Here is a 20,965-nt window from a genome sequence, read left to right on the forward strand (position 1 = left end):
GAAATTATTATCCCACGGGTAAAAATTAAAAGAACGACATTCCAGGGTGACTGTCTGTCACTGCTGGTATTTGGTCTTGCCCTTAACCCATTAAGCTGCCTATTTAACACATTGTCATGGTTACAATTTGGCACCCAGGAAACAACAAAGTGTAAACACTTCTCATCTTCTTTTTGTGGATGATTTAAAACTGTCAGATGAAAAGCTGAAAGCACAACTGCAAGTTGTTAAAACATTCTCAGATGATATAAGAATGTCATTTGGTCTTGATAAATGTGGTAAAACAACCTTTAAAGCAGGAAAACTACAGCACCAGGAAAATATCAGCCTGGGACAGGAACGTGATCTAAAGGAACTTGAGCAGAAGAGTATATAAACATTTGGGAACTGACAAAACTCAGTAAGGAATATTTTAGAAAACTAAAATTAATACTAAAAACAGTCATGACATCTAGGAACAAAGTCCAAGCTATAAACCAATTTGCTGTTCTTGCTCTGACTTACAGTTTTGGGTTGATTAACTGGCCTCAAAAGGTATTGGATCAGTTGGACAGGAAAACAAGAAAATGTGTCACGGTTATCAAATGACAACAATCAGTGCATACCAAGATTATATATTCCTTGTTGTGAATGCGGTATGAGCATCCTCAGTACTGATTACTTGTATAAATCTCCAATAGGAGGACTGCATACATATCTGTTGACTCTACCAAATCCAAACATAGTAAAAGTTTTAAAACATGAAATGAACACATCTAAGATGACTTCCCTGGTATTACATTTTTTTCATAGATTTCAATGCAAGGTTCTGTTGCATAATGGTATATTTCTTCTACATCCAATTTTTTCATGATCTAGAAAGAGAAACAGTACAGCATTAATTCCTTGCTTGCACTCAGTGTTCCATTAATTCATATCTGACAATTTTTTTTCTTTTAATGCTTAATGCTTGCTACAAGTTATATGAGATCTATATGTATTCACTCTGGTTATATTATTATAACATAAGACTTACACAGAGCTAAGATCTGTGGCCTGTGAAACAAACTTGGAAAGCAAACATAAACCAATCTGACACAAAACAAAATGAGGGAGTATTTGCAAAATTAACTTTAAAAACACTTTAGTGGTATTTGCTTGTATGCAGCTACCTGGATAATTGCAACAGTGGCTGTACAGCTATAGATTCATAAAAATTACATCCTGGGATCGAGAAAAATTTTACATTTCATGGTAAGCAAATTTGTGCAATGAACAGACATGCACCAAGGAGGAGTGATTCAGATATACTCTGAATGGGATTGTTTTAGGCTGTAAAATTCCATGAACACCATACTAAGCTAATGAGCACAAAATAATATGGAAACGAGGACAGTGGCAAATGCAAATAATGGTATATGTTAGCACAATTCAGAAATGTATGAATTTTGTGTGAATTTTGTGTGGACATATGTGACTGCCAGAGGTGCTTACTGCAGTAAAATCCTGAACTTACAGGAGACAGATCATGAAGAGATGTACAGAGTAGCTACTGCTTTAGTAAATATGTATATGCAATATACTGGTCTGATGACTAAAAGTCCCTGACCTGTATGTCATCACCCTCAGCTCCACGAAAATAATCTATCTCTTCCTAACTTAGCACAGCCTCCATCACACATAAATAGTGGCCTTCTACCATGTTGATAGATGTACCATGCAAGAGTTTATCCAGATGTGTTGTTATCATACACAGGTGTATGGGATACACGAAGTACCCTTTTCCTGTGGCTATCAGAATTCGGGCTAAATTTTTCCTTCCAGTGACCAAATGATCGGTGAATCCCATGCATGTGCTTCAAGGATACCTAATCAGTTTCATGATGTCATGCTACAGCATGTGGGGGAGCATGTGTGTTTCCCACACAGCACAGAGCAGAGAAGCAACACTGAGTGCATTTTATTCCATAGCCCATTTCCATAAGGTACTGGTAGCCATTGATCCACATGGCAATAAAGGTGCACCTAGTAAACAGGGACAGTGGTATATCATCCATAAAGGGCTCCAGTCCATTGACTGATAGTTGGTTTGCAATGCACAAAGTTCATAAGTTCTAGCTGCCTTATGGGCCATTTTAAGCCTAGCCAATTTCCCCTCAAAGATGAGAATTAAATCCTGTACCTTATGCCTGTTATATAAACACTTTAACCATTATGCCAACCCTCATCCCATAGGTTTACTATACAGTGTACCAATAGCCCACATTAGTATACAGACAACATGTTACTATGGAAATAGGAACAGCTGGGAAGCAACATTCATGAGGTGGAAGTCCTAGAGTCAGCAGTGAAGGATGGCAATAAGGAAGAGACTGCGAAGGAGCTGGCTGCAGGAGAGGAGCATATGGAAGAGGAGATGCCTGATGAAGAGTCTAAGGAGGAGCCAGCTGTAGAGGTGGAGTCTGTAGAGGAGAAGGTATCTGATAAGGTGTATTTGGAGGAGCTGGCTACAGGGGAGGAGTCTGTGGAAGATGATGTGTCTGATGAGGAGTCTGTGGAGGAGCTAGCTGCAGGGGAGGAGCTTGTGGAGGAGGAGGAGGAGTTGCCTGATGAATGGTCTGTGGAAGAGCCAGCTGCAGAGGAGGAGCCTGTGGAAGAGCTGCCTGCAAGGGAGGAGCCTTTGGAGGACAGGGTGCTTAATGAGGAGCATGTGGGGGAGCTGGCTGAATGGGAGTAGCCTGTGGAGGAGGAGGTGTCTGAAGAGGCATCTGTGGAAGAGCCAGTTGCAGAGGTGGAGCTTTTGAAGGAGGTAGTGTCTAATTAGGAGTCTGTGGAGGATCTGGCTGCAGGGGATGGTTGTGTGAGGAGGCAGAAGTGGGTCTGGGAGAGCATGACACTAGTTAACAGGGAGAGTCTGGTTAATTACTGTGGGTCAGATTAAGCATAACATACTACAGAAAAAAATTGTGCTTGCACTAATGCAGCAAGTCTGTGTTATACCATGTGTGTACTGGTCACACTGTGCATCAGATAAAGGCTGTCAAGGTAACAGATTACTGAGGTCAGGGCACAGCTGTCATTGTATGCACAGCTGGGGATAGTGGGGGTGTCTCCATTGTGTCATGACTGCACAGCAGTGAGTGTTACAGATGGGTGTGTGTGTGTCAGCCATGGTGCCTGCAGTGTCCTCAACAGCGGCTGGTGGTTTGGAGGTAGTGCACTCTGAGACCTAGACTATGTTTTTTCCTTTCTGTGTTTGGCTGACCCACCAGAGATGGAGGTGGACCTGTCATTAGAAGAGGAGTGGCTGTGATGGGCATCCTCACAGGGACATCTGAAGCATACAGACTCCCTATGTTGGTTCTTCACAGAAATCTGTGTCTAGCATTTTGATCCATGAAATATCTGATTGTCTTTGACCTTTTATTTATTTTCAGACCTAATAAGTCCTCAAATATATGGTTTAAAAAACTAAACAATTATCAACAGATAAATAAGACACTTGGCATATCCCAGTGTGTCCCCTACATCTGGAACAAATGTCTGCTACATGTCAGGCAGGATAGCACTCTTGTCACCTTCAAGGTAAACCTAGATAATTGGAAGGGTAGCCTCAAATTCCTAGCAATTTATCTTGTATGAGTCTGAATGGAACTTATGGTTGTGGTTTGTTGAATACACTTTTAATGGTCTTTTGACTACTGACCTAGTATTTACCTATGAATCCCTGAACTTATGAACCTATGAACCCATGGACTGTCTGTCCACCAGTACATTGACCACTACTATGCCTTTCATGGTCATTTGATCGGGCAGTAACTAGGGATGATTCTGACACTGGAGATGAGGATACTCCCTACACCTGTGTGTTGATGAAATCTTGTCTTACTGTGGCATTCTGAGACCAAGGGATAGATTGCACATGCAGAAGGGCTGTGTTTGGTGAAGGGGAGAGAGGTTATGGCTGTTACCCTACCCGTGTCTTTCACTGCTGCTAGAGCCCTTGACTATGGCAGGATTTGGTTTTCATCATCATTGGGCCCAGGCATTCGCTGCCATTATCACTGGGTCCAGGCATTGGTTGCCATCATCACTGGGCCCAGGCATTGGTTGCCATCATCACTGGGCCCAAGCACTGGTTACCATCATCACTGGGCCCAGGCATTGGTCGCCATTATCACTGGGTGCAAGCATTGGTTGCCATCATCACTGGGCCCAGACATTGGTTGTCATCATCACTGGGCCCAGGCATTGGTTGTCATCATCACTGGGCTCAGGCATTGGTTGCCATCATCACTGGGCTCAGGCATTGGTTGCCATCATCACTGGGCCCAGGCATTGGTTGCCATCATCACTGGAGCCAGGCAGTTGCCTAAATCCACTGTGGAGGAGCCTGACAGCACAGTACCCATGAAAACACAGAAGTATAAGCACATTTCTGAATGAATCCTTCATCAACACTAATATCCTATAACGATGCTTCTGTTAGCAGACACCCCTGCTCCCATACCAGGAAGATTGTCTTGCCACATGCACATGCAGTCATGCTGGGGACCCTTCTGCAAACTTATTCATAGTCCTGTTTTTTACCAGTGACTGCACTGGTCTGTGCCAAAAGGTCCCGACACATATGCTTGTGAAAGATCTTCTCATATCTCTCATTCCAGCCCATTAAATGACTTTACTGATTGATGTCTGCAGCAGGATGTTATTCTTTGACTAGAAGGATGTCCCTTTGTGATGTCTTTCTGCATCAGGTGTGACTACCTGTAATACTTGGTGGCATGTCCTACCTTTTATACATATACTTCAGTAATGCACAAATATGTCCAGGGCTCATATGACCCATTTTATGTGCCACCCATGAGGCTGCATGTGAAATGGTATGTTTCTGGGTATTATTTTGACACATGACAGGAGGCTGCATTACCCAGAAAAGGAATTTAAGTAGAAACACAGGGGTTTCTGGAGCAGATCATGTGTGTTGTGCATCTATGGGCTACAGTAGCACACAAACTGCCATTACCTAAACTTTGCATTACTGTGAATGTCATTAAATGCATTGTGTTAGCCCTCTGAACTGTAGAAGTGCTAGAGACTCAGCACTGGGATTGCCTATCATTATCTGTGTCAACCACCTTCACATGGACATACACTGTGAATGTCGACGATAGTATATCCTCCCCCACAGCATATGCTAAATGTTAGATGATCTTTTACATTAGTATGTGGTCAGCACAGCAGTAGACACAACCACAGTCCATCACGAGAAGTGACTGTAAAAGGTTTATGAACACATCACTCGTGGTTATGCCATGGTTACTGTGGACTACAAGGTCCACTACAAGAACACTCCTTTACAGAAACAGGTGACAACCCCTGTTTCCCTACAATGAAAGCAAAGTACATCTAATAATATACTGCCAATCAGCAGACAAGAATGAACTACTCAAAGGCCCCACACAGAGTACTGCCCACCAGACAGCTGTAATCATCTATTAAAGGACAACACAGGACATAGTGAGTTACCCACAATAAAGCAGAACACCTTACAAGATTTGAATCTCAACAGTGAGTGGGACACACTCAGTTTTTAGCTCAAACCAGGACTTATGTCTCTCATGCACTGCAGCACATATGGGACCTTCCTATTTTGCAGTTATGTCACTATGTAGCATCACCTGAAAGTGTTGTGTCCTGGCATAAACCTCTATTCCTGTTCATACTACCTCAGACATCACACACCTTTTCTCAGATACATGCAGTACTTCAACCCCTTGCTGTAATACAGTTTCAGGTGGCTCAATAAACAACTATAATATATGTAGAAAGCAGTACAATAAAATGCAGACGTCTCTTACCTCACAAGAAGACAATGGTTTCATTTTGCCATTGTCTTACTCCCACCACAGGTTGTACATTTGCAAACTTCTGTAGTTCAATGAACAGGCTAATGGCTACAGCTGTTTTTTTTTTTGCACAACTTCTAGGTTCCCATGTAGTCATTATTCTAATGTAATTATTTATAGTGAATGTTCTTGATTCATGTTTTATCTCATTGTGCACATCACCAAAGCTGTACTGGCAGGCTTGTTCAAAGTTGTGCTCTCACATGAGGACCAGCAAAGTGCAATGCACAATGAGTGTCACATGAGGACCAGCAAAGTGCAATGCATAATGGGTGTCACATGAGTTCCAGCAAAGTATAATGCACAATGAAAGTGAATCAATGGCAATGGTAGGGTGTGGGGGAAACTATGGTAATATTATGGTCTGTTGAGGTGTTAAAAGTTCAGAAATGGAAACAAGTAGGTACTGAACAGTTGGTGCACTCCTTACATTCCAAAGTTCACACTCAAATGCCATTGTGCCACAGCGTGTATATTCACACTTCCCTTTCTGTATTAATTGTTAGCTAGTGAACAGTTATTTTTTAGCCAGTCAGGAAATACAGTGAGAGTAGTTAAGCATTATTTTTCTGCATCTGTTTGAATCTGTCCAACTGTGTTATTTTTATTTCTCCTGTGTCTGAATCTCTATTGTACTTAGATATTTAGTATTCTCATGTGTTCTATTTTATTATTTATTATTAAGTATTGTTATACCTTTCATTGTGGCTGGTCTTTTAGAAAATACTCTTTAGTAAATCCTATGACTGCATCTGGTACTTTGCATTGCCCTGCTACATTGTATAAGTTATAGGATTTGACTGCATCTGGTACTTTGCGTTGCCCTGCTACATTGTATAAATTATAGGATTTGACTGCATTTGGTACTTTGCATTGCTCTGCTACATTGTATAAGTTATAGGATTTGACTGCATCTGGTACTTTGTGTTGCCCTGCTACATTGTATAAGTTACAGGATTTGACTGCATCTGGTACTTTGTGTTGCCCTGCTACATTGTATAAGTTATAGGATTTGACTATATCTGGTACTTTGCGTTGCCCTGCTACATTGTATAAGTTATAGGATTTGACTGCATCTGGTACTTTGCGTTGCCCTGCTACATTGTATAAGTTATAGGATTTGACTGCATCTGGTACTTTGCATTGCCCTGCTACATTTAAGTTATAGGATTTGACTGCATCTGGTACTTTGCGTTGCCCTGCTACATTGTATAAGTTATAGGATTTGACTGCATCTGGTACTTTGTATTGCCCTGCTACATTGTATAAGTCATAGGATTTGACTGCATCTGGTACTTTGCATTGCCCTGCTACATTGTATAAGTCATAGGATTTGACTGCATCTGGTACTTTGCGTTGCCCTGCTACATTGTATAAGTCATAGGATTTGACTGCATCTCGTACTTTGCATTTCCCTTCTACATTGTATAAGTTATAGGATTTGACTGCATCTGGTACTTTGCATTGCCCTGCTACATTGTGTAAGTTATAGGATTTGACTGCATCTGGTACTTTGCGTTGCCCTGCTACATTGTGTAAGTTATAGGATTTGACTGCATCTGGTACTTTGCGTTGCCCTGCTACATTGTATAAGTTATAGGATTTGACTGCATCTGGTACTTTGCATTGCCCTGCTACATTGTATAAGTCATAGGATTTGATTGCATCTGGTACTTTGCATTGCCCTGCTACATTGTATAAGTTATAGGACTTGACTGCATCTGGTACTTTGCATTGCCCTGCTACATTGTATAAGTTATAGGATTTGACTGCGTCTGGTACTTTGCATTGCCCTGCTACATTGTATAAGTCATAGGATTTGACTGCATCTGGTACTTTGCATTGCCCTGCTACATTGTATAAGTTATAGGACTTGACTGCATCTGGTACTTTGTGTTGCCCTGCTACATTGTATAAGTTATAGGATTTGACTGCATCTGGTACTTTGCGTTGCCCTGCTACATTGTATAAATTATAGGATTTGACTGCATCTGGTACTTTGCATTGCCCTGCTACATTGTATGAGTTATAGGATTTGACTGCATCTGGTACTTTGCATTGCCCTGCTACATTGTATAAGTTATAGGATTTGACTGCATCTGGTACTTTGCATTGCCCTGCTACATTGTATAAGTTATAGGATTTGACTGTATCTGGTACTTTGCATTGCCCTGCTACATTGTATAAGTCACAGGATTTGACTGAATCTGGTACTTTGCATTGCCCTGCTACATTGTATGAGTTATAGGATTTCACTGCATCTGATACTTTGCATTGCCCTGCTACATTGTATAAGTTATAGGATTTGACTGCATCTGGTACTTTGCATTGCCCTGCTACATTATATAAGTTATAGGATTTGACTGCATCGGGTACTTTGCATTGCCCTGCTACATTGTATAAGTTATAGGATTTGACTGCATCTGGTACTTTGCGTTGCCCTGCTACATTGTATAAGTTATAGGATTTGACTGCGTCTGGTACTTTGCGTTGCCCTGCTACATTGTATAAGTTACAGGATTTGACTGCATCTGGTACTTTGCGTTGCCCTGCTACATTGTATAAGTTATAGGATTTGACTGCATCTGGTACTTTGCATTGCCCTGCTACATTGTATAAGTCATAGGATTTGACTGCATCTGGTACTTTGCGTTGCCCTGCTACATTGTATAAGTTATAGGATTTGACTGCGTCTGGTACTTTGCATTGCCCTGCTACATTGTATAAGTCATAGGATTTGACTGAATCTGGTACTTTGCATTGCCCTGCTACATTGTATGAGTTATAGGATTTCACTGCATCTGATACTTTGCATTGCCCTGCTACATTGTATAAGTTATAGGATTTGACTGCATCTGGTACTTTGTATTGCCCTGCTACATTGTATAAGTTATAGGATTTGACTGCATCTGGTACTTTGTATTGCCCTGCTAGATTGTATAAGTTATAGGATTTGACTGCATCTGGTACTTTGCGTTGCCCTGCTACATTGTATAAGTTATAGGATTTGACTGCGTCTGGTACTTTGCGTTGCCCTGCTACATTGTATAAGTTACAGGATTTGACTGCATCTGGTACTTTGCGTTGCCCTGCTACATTGTATAAGTTATAGGATTTGACTGCATCTGGTACTTTGCATTGCCCTGCTACATTGTATAAGTCATAGGATTTGACTGCATCTGGTACTTTACGTTGCCCTGCTACATTGTATAAGTTATAGGATTTGACTGCGTCTGGTACTTTGCATTGCCCTGCTACATTGTATAAGTTATAGGATTTGACTGCATCTGATACTTTGCATTGCCCTGCTACATTGTATAAGTTATAGGATTTGACTGTATCTGGTACTTTGCATTGCCCTGCTACATTGTATAAGTCACAGGATTTGACTGAATCTGGTACTTTGCATTGCCCTGCTACATTGTATAAGTCATAGGATTTGACTGCATCTGATACTTTGCATTGCCCTGCTACATTGTATAAGTTATAGGATTTGACTGCGTCTGGTACTTTGCATTGCCCTGCTACATTGTATAAGTCATAGGATTTGACTGCATCTGGTACTTTGCATTGCCCTGCTACATTGTATAAGTTTTCAATGCTTTAGCTGCAGCTGATGAAGATTGGAACACAAGATGCCCTCTTTCTGAATTTGCCTTTATACAGACACTGGTATGGCTGAATATTAACTGGAAAGTTACATTTCAATTGTTGGTTATTAGTTAGATGCATGCTGTTTTTGTGTAATTCACACTTCCCTTTCACAGCTACTCTGTCAACTGCTTTAACCTTCGTCATTGTGCACTGCATTTGTCAAGCTTGCCCTTTTCTTCTCTGATCTGTTTTCTTGAAATGAGCTTCACTGTTGTACATGTATAGTATGAATGTTTACTTCCTTTTCATAGAATGTGCCATCTCTGTTACAGTTTTATAACTGTGTTAGCTTTGTACCTAATTATGATATTAATATTAGTAAGTCTCAGACATTTACATTCATACTGACCTTCTTTCTTGTAGGTCTCTCTTCAATTAATGAGTATACAGTGATATCTTCTGGGGGGAACTCAGGATCTAAGAACAACAACAAAACGCTATTAGTGCCTCTTTTACAGCTTAATGAAAACAGCATTAAGAAACATCATCTTTTGCAACTAAGGTTCACATTAGTTTGCATTATTACTGAAGTCACAATTTGTATTTTTGGATGAATTTACAAGTAATTTATTTAATTTTATTGATGGGATAGCACTAGCTGAGCCAAGATCGCATTTCACTGGAGATCATTTACAAATCTCCTCATCTACCATAAACACAGTTGCTTTTCATTACACAGACACATATAATCAAATTTACAATTTGATTATTACTGAGACAATGCATCAGTACATTGTCAATGTTTATTCAACGTGCTCTGTATTCATAGGTTTAGAGAACCTTAGCAGCAACAGTGAGTTACACGTTTACAGAGAATGTCCCTGATTAAGCACACATTAATTGTGTAAAGAAGAAAGGGCGTTCAAAATGTTTTCGATTTAAGTGTGGAAACAAAGCATGAGCTTGGATCAGGGTAAGAAGTTTGCAGATTAAGGAAGAAAAAAGGCTGACCTACAAAAGAAAAGAAAAACTAATTAGAAAAATAATAACTTGAAACTTGTATATTTTTAGATAATGCATTGTTTCTGGATATGTAGACTGCTGCATGTGAAAGAGCACAACAGGTTACATTTCATGATGTGTTAATGAGTGGATTGCTGAAGATTCACCCAAATGCATAATGTCACTCATAGATGCATTTTGAAATTGATCTTGTTTTTCCTTGGCGTTGCCATGCACATGCTCAGTGTAGCAAAACAAGTAATTAGTTTATTTGCTACACCTCACTTCTGTTTTCTACACCTCACATCTTTGGTTTTGGGCAACAGGGTGGTAATACTCTCTTCTTTATGTAATATTTATTTCATTTTATTTACTCATGTAGTGTAATTTAGGAATATTATCTTGAAGGTATTCTAAGCACTGGTATGCAGTGCTGCATTATGCACACATCATGCGGGTTCCCTTTTCTGGTCTTCAGATGCAGATCACTTGTAATGATAAACGGTGTATCGGTAAGACTATATTATCTACTGTATACATATATCATATCTGAGCATCTGAAATGTACTTTTCTTCTCTGGTCACTCAGTATGAATTTAAGGCTTTTACTGTGTGGAGTGTGCATGTCCTCCATGCAGTCGAGTGACGTCTAATGACATGCAGGTAGGTGCGTGCGTGAATGGGTGTGCCTTCTTTAAAGACTGGGCATCGGGCTGGCAATTCGGCACCATAAAAATCCACTGCCAATCATTAGCAGACCGTAGTTCCGCTGTGGTGACCCCTAACCGGGAAAAGCCAAAAGAAGAAGTAAATAGTAATATGCATTTGGCATATCCAGGTGACCAGACATGTAGGATATAAAGGTTGTTGATAAAACGTTACTCCTGTAACCTAGCAGAATGTTGAATAAGCTGGAGGACTACAGGACTGCGAGTCTGAAAGTCATATATGGGTACTGTGACTGTAGTCTTTTACATTTACAGTTTGGTTCCAGGAAAGCCTGGATTGTAATAACATAAATTTGGGGTACACTAAATATTAAAGGTAGAGGTAACAGAAAGGGTGGACTATCTAAGGGTGGGGGGAAAGCAGTGAAGAGAGGACTACAGCGAGGGTCCAGCTTTAGTATTACTCATCTAGGTATGGCAAGGAATGGGATACTGTAGTTGGCATGGAGACACATTTGGGGTGTATTTGATAACAGGAAGAGTTGGCATGGAGATACATTTGGGGGTGTATTTGATAACAGGAAGAGTTGGCATGGAGACACGTTTGGGGGTGTATTTGATAACAGGATGAGCTGGCATGGAGACACATTTGGGAGTGTATTTGATAACAGGAAGAGTTGGCATAGAGATACATTTGGGGGTGTATTTGATAACAGGAAGAGTTGGCATGGAGACACATTTAGGGGTGTATTTGATAACAGGAATAGTTGGGATGGATATACATTTGGGGGTGTATTTGAGAACAGGAAGAGTTGGCATGGAGCTACAGTTGAGGGTGTATTTGATAACAGGAAAAGTTGGCATGGAGACACATTTGGGGGTGTATTTGATAACAGGAAGAAGGGGAGAAGGAGGAGAATGACTACAGGATGGATGCAGGACACCAGGACAAACAATGAGCAGGACAAGAAAGTCCAAGCCTTTAACAGGAGTAACAGCAGATAAAAAGTGCTATAAATGTGTGAGGAATGGGCAAAGAAATGAGTACAACTGGCAGATGTATGTTTACCATCAGATGATATCATTGTCAGGCCAATCATGTAGAACATTACAGCTGTGTCTGCAGGTATTAAAAGACTGCTCTTTCCATTCTCCCCTAAATGATAGCTTACATTTCACTGTACTCTATTTGGACTCAGTATCTTATACCTTGTGCTGCATTAGGCTCTATTTGGACTGAGTATATGATAATGTGCTGCATTAGGCTCTGTTTGGGCTTGGTACCTCATACCTTGTGCTGCATTAGGCTCTATTTGGGCTCAGTATATCATAATGTGCTGCATTAGGCTCTGTTTGGGCTTGGTATCTCATACCCTGTGCTGCATTAGGCTCTATTTGGGCTCAGTATATCATAATGTATTGCATCAGGCTCTGTTTGGGCTTGGAATCTCATACCTTGTACTGCATTAGGTTCTATTTGGGCTCGGTATATCATACCTTGTGCTGCATTAGGGTCTATTTGGGCTAGGTATATCATACCTTGTGCTGTATTAGGCTCTATTTGGGCTCAGTATCTCATACCTTGTGCTGCATTAGGCTCTACTTGGGCTCGGTGTATCATAATGTGCTGGATTAGGCTCTATTTGGGCTTGGTATATCATAATGTGCTGCATTAGGCTCTATCTGGGCTTGGTATATCATACCTTGTGCTGCATTAGGCTCTATTTGGGCTCAGTATATCATACCTTGTGCTGCATTAGGCTCTGTTTTGGCTAGGTATATCATACCTTGTGCTGCATTAGGCTCAGTTTGGGCTCAGTATCCCATACCTTGTGCTGCATTAGGCTCTGTTTGGGCTTGGTATATCATAATGTGCTGCATTGGACTCTGTTTGGCTCGGTATATCATACCTTGTGCTGCATTAGGCTCTATTTGGGCTCAGTATATCATACCTTGTGCTGCATTAGACTCTATTTGGGCACGGTATATCATACCTTGTGCTGCATTAGGCTTTATTTGGGCTACGTATATCATACCTTGTGCTGCATTAGGCTCTATTTGGGCTCACTATCTCATATCTTGTGCTGCATTAGGCTCTGTTTGGGCTAGGTATATCATACCTTGTGCTATATTAGGCTCAGTTTGGGCTTGGTATATCATAATGTGCTGCATTAGGCTCTGTTTGGGCTCAGTATATCATAATGTGCTGAATTAGGCTCTATTTGGGCTCGGTATATCATATCTTGTGCTGCATTAGGCTCTGTTTGGGCTTGATATATCATAATGTGCTGCATTAGGCTCTGTTTGGGCTTGGTATATCATAATGTGCTGCATTAGGCTTTGTTTGGGCTAGGTATATCATAATGTGCTGCATTAGGCTCTATTTGGGCTCAGTATATCATACCTTGTGCTGCATTAGGCTCTGTTTGGGATCGGTATATCATACCTTGTGCTGCATTAGGCTCAATTTGGGCTTGGTGTATCATAATGAGCTGCATTAGGCACTATTTGGGCTCAGTATATCATACCTTGTGCAGCATTAGGCTCTGTTTAGGCTTGGTATGTCATATCTTGTGCTGCATTAGGCTCTGTTTGGGCTCGGTATATCATAATGTGCTGCATTAGGCTCTATTTGGGCTCGGTATATAATACCTTGTGCTGCATTAGGGTCTATTTGGGTTCGGTATATCATAATGTGCTGCATTAGGCACTATTTGGGCTCAGTATGTCATGCCATGTGCTGCATTAGGCTCTGTTTGGGCTCTGTATATCATAATGTGCTGCATTAGGCTCTATTTGGAATCAGTATATAATACCTTGTGCTGTATTAGGCTCTGTTTGGGCTCAGTATATCATAGTGTGCTGCATTATGCTCTGTTTGGGCTTGGTATATCATACATTGTGCTGTATTAGGCTCTGTTTGGTCTCAGTATATCTTAATGTGCTGCATTAGGCTGTATCTGGACTTGGTATATCATATCTTGTGCTGCATTAAGCTCCATTTGGGCTTGGTATATCATAATGTGCTGTATTAGGCTCTATTTGGGCTCAGTATATCATAATGTGCTGCATTCGGCTCTATTTGGGCTCGTTATATCATACCTTGTGCTGCATTAGGCTCTATTTGGACTAGGTATATCGTACCTTGTACTGCATTAGGTTCTATTTGGGCTAGGTATATCATACCTTGTGCTGCATTAGGCTCTATTTGGGCTCGGTATATCACACCCTGTGCTGCATTAGGCTCTAATTGAGCTAGGGATATCATAATGTGCTGCATTAGGCTCTATTTGGGCTAGGTATATCATACCTTGTGCTGCATTAGGCTCTATTTGGGCTTGGTATCTCATACCTTGTGCTGCATTAGGCTCTGTTTGGGCTCGGTATATCATAATGTGCTGCATTAGGCTCTATTTGGGCTCGGTATATAATACCTTGTGCTGCATTAGGCTCTGTTTGGGTTTGGTATATCATACCTTGTGCTGCATTAGGCTCTATTTGGATTCGGTATATCATAATATGCTGCATTAGGCACTATTTGGGCTCAGTATATCATGCCTTGTGCTGCATTCGGCTCTGTTTGGGCTCTGTATATCATAATGTGCTGCATTAGGCTGTATTTCGACTTGGTATATAATACCTTGTGCTGTATTAGGCTCTCTTTGGGCCTGGTATATCATAATGTGCTGTATTAGGCTCTATTTGGGCTTGGTATATCATAATGTGCTGCATTCGGCTCTGTTTGGGCTCGGTATATCATTCCTTGTGCTGCATTAGCCACTATTTGGGCTTGGTATGTCATACCTTGTACTGCATAGGGCTGTATTTGGGCTCGGTATATCATACCTTGTGCTGCATTAGGCTCTATTTGAACTAGGTATATCGTACCTTGTACTGCATTAGGTTCTATTTGGGCTAGGTATATCATACCTTGTGCTGCATTAGGCTCTATTTGGGCTCGTATATCATATCTTGTGCTGCATTAGGCTCTGTTTGAGCTAGGTATATCATAATGTGCTGCATTAGGCTCTGTTTGGGCTCTGTATATCACATTTTGTGCTACATTAGGCTCTATTTGGGCTAGGTATAACATACCTTGTGCTGCATTAGGCTCTGTTTGGGCTAGGTATATTATAACTTGTGCTGCATTAGGCTCTATTTGGGCAAGGTATATCATACCTTGTGCTGCATTAGGCTCTGTTTGAGCCCGGTATATCGTAATGTGCTGCATTAGGCTCTGTTTGGGATCGGTATCTCATACCTTGTGCTGCACTAGGCACTACTTGGGCTTGGTATATCATACCTTGTGCTGCATTCGGTTCTATTTGGGCTCAGTATATCATAATGTGCTGAATTAGGCTCTGTTTGGGCTTGGTATATCATACCTTGTGCTGCATTAGGCTCTGTTTGGGTTTGGTATATCATACCTTGTGCTGCATTAGGCTCTATTTGGATTCGGTATATCATAATATGCTGCATTAGGCACTATTTGGGCTCAGTATATCATGCCTTGTGCTGCATTCGGCTCTGTTTGGGCTCTGTATATCATAATGTGCTGCATTAGGCTGTATTTCGACTTGGTATATAATACCTTGTGCTGTATTAGGCTCTCTTTGGGCCTGGTATATCATAATGTGCTGTATTAGGCTCTATTTGGGCTTGGTATATCATAATGTGCTGCATTCGGCTCTGTTTGGGCTCGGTATATCATTCCTTGTGCTGCATTAGCCACTATTTGGGCTTGGTATGTCATACCTTGTACTGCATAGGGCTGTATTTGGGCTCGGTATATCATACCTTGTGCTGCATTAGGCTCTATTTGAACTAGGTATATCGTACCTTGTACTGCATTAGGTTCTATTTGGGCTAGGTATATCATACCTTGTGCTGCATTAGGCTCTATTTGGGCTCGGTATATCATATCTTGTGCTGCATTAGGCTCTGTTTGAGCTAGGTATATCATAATGTGCTGCATTAGGCTCTGTTTGGGCTCTGTATATCACATTTTGTGCTACATTAGGCTCTATTTGGGCTAGGTATAACATACCTTGTGCTGCATTAGGCTCTGTTTGGGCTAGGTATATTATAACTTGTGCTGCATTAGGCTCTATTTGGGCAAGGTATATCATACCTTGTGCTGCATTAGGCTCTGTTTGAGCCCGGTATATCGTAATGTGCTGCATTAGGCTCTGTTTGGGATCGGTATCTCATACCTTGTGCTGCACTAGGCTCTACTTGGGCTTGGTATATCATACCTTGTGCTGCATTCGGTTCTATTTGGGCTCAGTATATCATAATGTGCTGAATTAGGCTCTGTTTGGGCTTGGTATATCATACCTTGTGCTGCATTAGGCTCTGTATGGGCTTAGTATATCATAATGTGCTGCATTCGGCTCGATTTAGGCTCCATATATCATACCTTGTGCTGTATTAGGCTCTATTTGGGCTAGGTGTATCATATCTTGCACTGCATTAGGCTCTATTTGGGTAGGTATATCATACCTTGTGCTGCATTAGGCTCTGTTTCGGCTAGGTATATCATACCTTGTGCTGCATTAGGCTCTATTTGGGCTTGGTATATCATAATGTGCTGCATTAGGCTCTGTATGGGCTCAGTATTTATTTATTTATTTATTTAACATTTGTTGACCGGGAATGTCCGACTAGGTTCCACAGAGCCTGTTTTCAGCAGAGGCCCGGGGAGAAATACTCCAGATGCATGTCTTTGTAATGTGGGAGGAAACCGGAGTACCCGGAGGAAACCCACGCGAACACAGGGAGAACATGCAACCTCCACACAGAAGGCACCCCAGCCGAGAATTGAACCGGAGAACCTCTTGCTGTGAGGCAACAACGTTAACCATTGCACCACTGTGCCGCCCACAGTATATCATAATGTGCTGCATTCGGCTCGATTTAGGCTCCGTATATCATACCTTGTGCTGTATTAGGCTCTATTTGGGCTAGGTTTATCATATCTTGTGCTGCATTAGGCTCTATTTGGGTAGGTATATCATACCTTGTGCTGCATTAGGCTATGCTTGGGCTAGGTATATCATACCTTGTGCTGCATTAGTCTCTATTTGGGCTTGGTATATCATACCTTGTGCTGCGTTAGGCTCTATTTGGGCTAGGTATATCATACCTTGTGCTGCATAAGGCTCTGTTTGAGCTCGGTATATCATAATGTGCTGCATTAGGCTCTGTTTGGGCTCGGTATCTCATACCTTGTGCTGCACTAGGCTCTACTTGGGCTCGGTATATCATACCTTGTGCTGCATTCGGTTCTATTTGGGCTCAGTATATCATAATGTGCTGCATTAGGCTCTGTTTGGGCTCGGTATATCATACCTTGTCTGCATTAGGCTCTATTTGGGCTCGGTATATCATAATGTGCTGTATTAGGCTCTATTTGGGCTCGGTATATCATAATGTGCTGCATTAGGCTCTGTTTGGGCTAGGTATATCATACCTTGTGCTGCATTAGGCTCTATTTGGGCTCGGTATATCATAATGTGCAGTATTAGGCTCTATTTGGGCTCAGTATATCATAATGTGCTGCATTAGGCTCTGTTTGGGCTAGGTATATCATACCTTGTGCTGTATTAGGCTCTATTTGAGCTTGGTATATCATAATGTGCTGCACTAGGCTCTATTTGGGTTCGGTATATCATACCTTTGCTGCATTAGGCTCTATTTAAGCTCGGTATATCATACCTTGTGCTGCATTAGGCTCTATTTGGGCTAGGTATAACATACCTTGTACTGCATTAGGCTCTGTTTGGGCTAGTTATATCATACCTTTTGCTGCATTAGGCTCTATTTGAGCTCAGTATATCATACCTTGTGCTGCATTAGGCTCTATTTGGGCTAGGTATATCATACCTTGTGCTGCATTAGGCTCTGTTTGAGCTCGGTATATCGTAATATGCTGCATTAGGCTCTGTTTGGGATTGGTATCTTATACCTTGTGCTGCACTAGGCTCTACTTGGGCTAGGTATGTCATACCTTGTGCTGCATTCGGTTCTATTTGGGCTCAGTATATCATAATGTGCTGAATTAGGTTCTGTTTGGGCTCAGTATATCATACCTTGTGCTGCATTAGGCTCTATATGGGCTCAGTATATGATAATGTGCTGCATTCGGCTCTGTTTAGGCTCCGTATATCATACCTTGTGCTGTATTAGGCTCTATTTGGGCTAGGTTTATCATATCTTGTGCTGCATTAGGCTCTATTTGGGCTAGGTATATCATACCTTGTCCTGCATTAGGCTCTATTTGGGCTAAGTATATCATACCTTGTGCTGCATTAAGCTCTGTTTGAGCTCGGTATATCATAATGTGCTGCATTAGGCTGTGTTTCGGCTCGGTATCTCATTCCTTGTGCTGTACTAGGCTCTACTTGGGCTCGGTATATCATACCTTGTGCTGCATTCGGTTCTATTTGGGCTCAGTATATCATAATGTGCTACATTAGGCTCTATTTGGGCTCGGTATATCATAATGTGCTGCATTAGGCTCTATTTGGGTTCGGTATATCATACCTTGTGCTGCATTAGGCTCTATTTAGGCTCGGTATATCATACCTTGTGCTGCATTAGGCTCTATTTGGCTAGGTATAACATACCTTGTGCTGCATTAGGCTCTGTTTGGGCTAGGTATATCATACCTTGTGCTGCATTAGGCTCTATTTGGGCTCGGTATATCATACCTTGTGCTGCATTAGGCTCTATTTGGGCTCGGTATATCATACCTTGTGCTGCATTAGGCTCTATTTGGGCTAGGTATAACATACCTTGTGCTGCATTAGGCTCTGTTTGGGCTAGGTATATCATAGCTTGTGCTGCATTATTCTCTATTTGGGCTCGGTATATCATACCTTGTGCTGCATTAGGCTCTATTTGGGCTCGTATATCATACCTTGTGCTGCATTAGGCTCTATTTGGGCTAGGTATAACATACCTTGTGCTGCATTAGGCTCTGTTTGGGCTAGGTATAACATACCTTGTGCTGCATTAGGCTCTGTTTGGGCTAGGTATATCATACCTTGTGCTGCATTAGGCTCTATTTGGGCTAGGTATAACATACCTTGTGCTGCATTAGGCTCTGTTTGGGCTAGGTATATCATAGCTTGTGCTGCATTATTCTCTATTTAGGCTCGGTATATCATACCTTGTGCTGCATTAGGCTCTATTTGGGCTAGGTATATCATACCTTGTGCTGCATTAGGCTCTATTTGGGCTAGGTATAACATACCTTGTACTGCATTAGGCTCTGTTTGGGCTAGTTATATCATACCTTTTGCTGCATTAGGCTCTATTTGAGCTCAGTATATCATACCTTGTGCTGCATTAGGCTCTATTTGGGCTAGGTATATCATACCTTGTGCTGCATTAGGCTCTGTTTGAGCTCGGTATATCGTAATATGCTGCATTAGGCTCTGTTTGGGATTGGTATCTTATACCTTGTGCTGCACTAGGCTCTACTTGGGCTAGGTATGTCATACCTTGTGCTGCATTCGGTTCTATTTGGGCTCAGTATATCATAATGTGCTGAATTAGGTTCTGTTTGGGCTCAGTATATCATACCTTGTGGTGCATTAGGCTCTATATGGGCTCAGTATATGATAATGTGCTGCATTCGGCTGTGTTTAGGCTCCGTATATCATACCTTGTGCTGTATTAGGCTCTATTTGGGCTAGGTTTATCATATCTTGTGCTGCATTAGGCTCTATTTGGGCTAGGTATATCATACCTTGTCCTGCATTAGGCTCTATTTGGGCTAAGTATATCATACCTTGTGCTGCATTAAGCTCTGTTTGAGCTCGGTATATCATAATGTGCTGCATTAGGCTGTGTTTCGGCTCGGTATCTCATTCCTTGTGCTGTACTAGGCTCTACTTGGGCTCGGTATATCATACCTTGTGCTGCATTCGGTTCTATTTGGGCTCAGTATATCATAATGTGCTACATTAGGCTATATTTGGGCTCGGTATATCATAATGTGCTGCATTAGGCTCTATTTGGGTTCGGTATATTATACCTTGTGCTGCATTAGGCTCTATTTAGGCTCGGTATATCATACCTTGTGCTGCATTAGGCTCTATTTGGCTAGGTATAACATACCTTGTGCTGCATTAGGCTCTGTTTGGGCTAGGTATATCATACCTTGTGCTGCATTAGGCTCTATTTGGGCTCGGTATATCATACCTTGTGCTGCATTAGGCTCTATTTGGGCTCGGTATATCATACCTTGTGCTGCATTAGGCTCTATTTGGGCTAGGTATAACATACCTTGTGCTGCATTAGGCTCTGTTTGGGCTAGGTATATCATAGCTTGTGCTGCATTATTCTCTATTTGGGCTCGGTATATCATACCTTGTGCTGCATTAGGCTCTATTTGGGCTCGGTATATCATACCTTGTGCTGCATTAGGCTCTATTTGGGCTAGGTATAACATACCTTGTGCTGCATTAGGCTCTGTTTGGGCTAGGTATAACATACCTTGTGCTGCATTAGGCTCTGTTTGGGCTAGGTATATCATACCTTGTGCTGCATTAGGCTCTATTTGGGCTAGGTATAACATACCTTGTGCTGCATTAGGCTCTGTTTGGGCTAGGTATATCATAGCTTGTGCTGCATTATTCTCTATTTAGGCTCGGTATATCATACCTTGTGCTGCATTAGGCTCTATTTGGGCTCGGTATATCATACCTTGTGCTGCATTAGGCTCTATTTGGCTAGGTATAACATACCTTGTGCTGCATTAGGCTCTATTTGGGCTCAGTATATCATACCTTGTGTGCATTAGGC

At 41.6% G+C, this 20,965-nt stretch overlaps 1 long non-coding RNA gene across 1 annotated transcript in view; it reads right to left on the minus strand.

Annotated features, from left to right (window-relative positions):
- Positions 1 to 499: 499 nt before the first annotated feature.
- Positions 500 to 20,965, minus strand: part of LOC122791359 — a 77,009-nt gene continuing 56,543 nt past the window's right edge. The window contains exons 2-3 of the long non-coding RNA XR_006363148.1: positions 9,892 to 9,959; positions 500 to 854 (exon numbers count right to left, since the gene is read on the minus strand). This is a non-coding gene — a long non-coding RNA (uncharacterized LOC122791359). The remainder of the gene's footprint in view (positions 855 to 9,891; positions 9,960 to 20,965) is intronic.

This window comes from Protopterus annectens, chromosome 17.part0 (assembly GCF_019279795.1).
Source record: "Protopterus annectens isolate FY-2018-M chromosome 17.part0, PAN1.0, whole genome shotgun sequence".
NCBI classification, from domain to species: Eukaryota; Metazoa; Chordata; order Ceratodontiformes; family Protopteridae; genus Protopterus; species Protopterus annectens.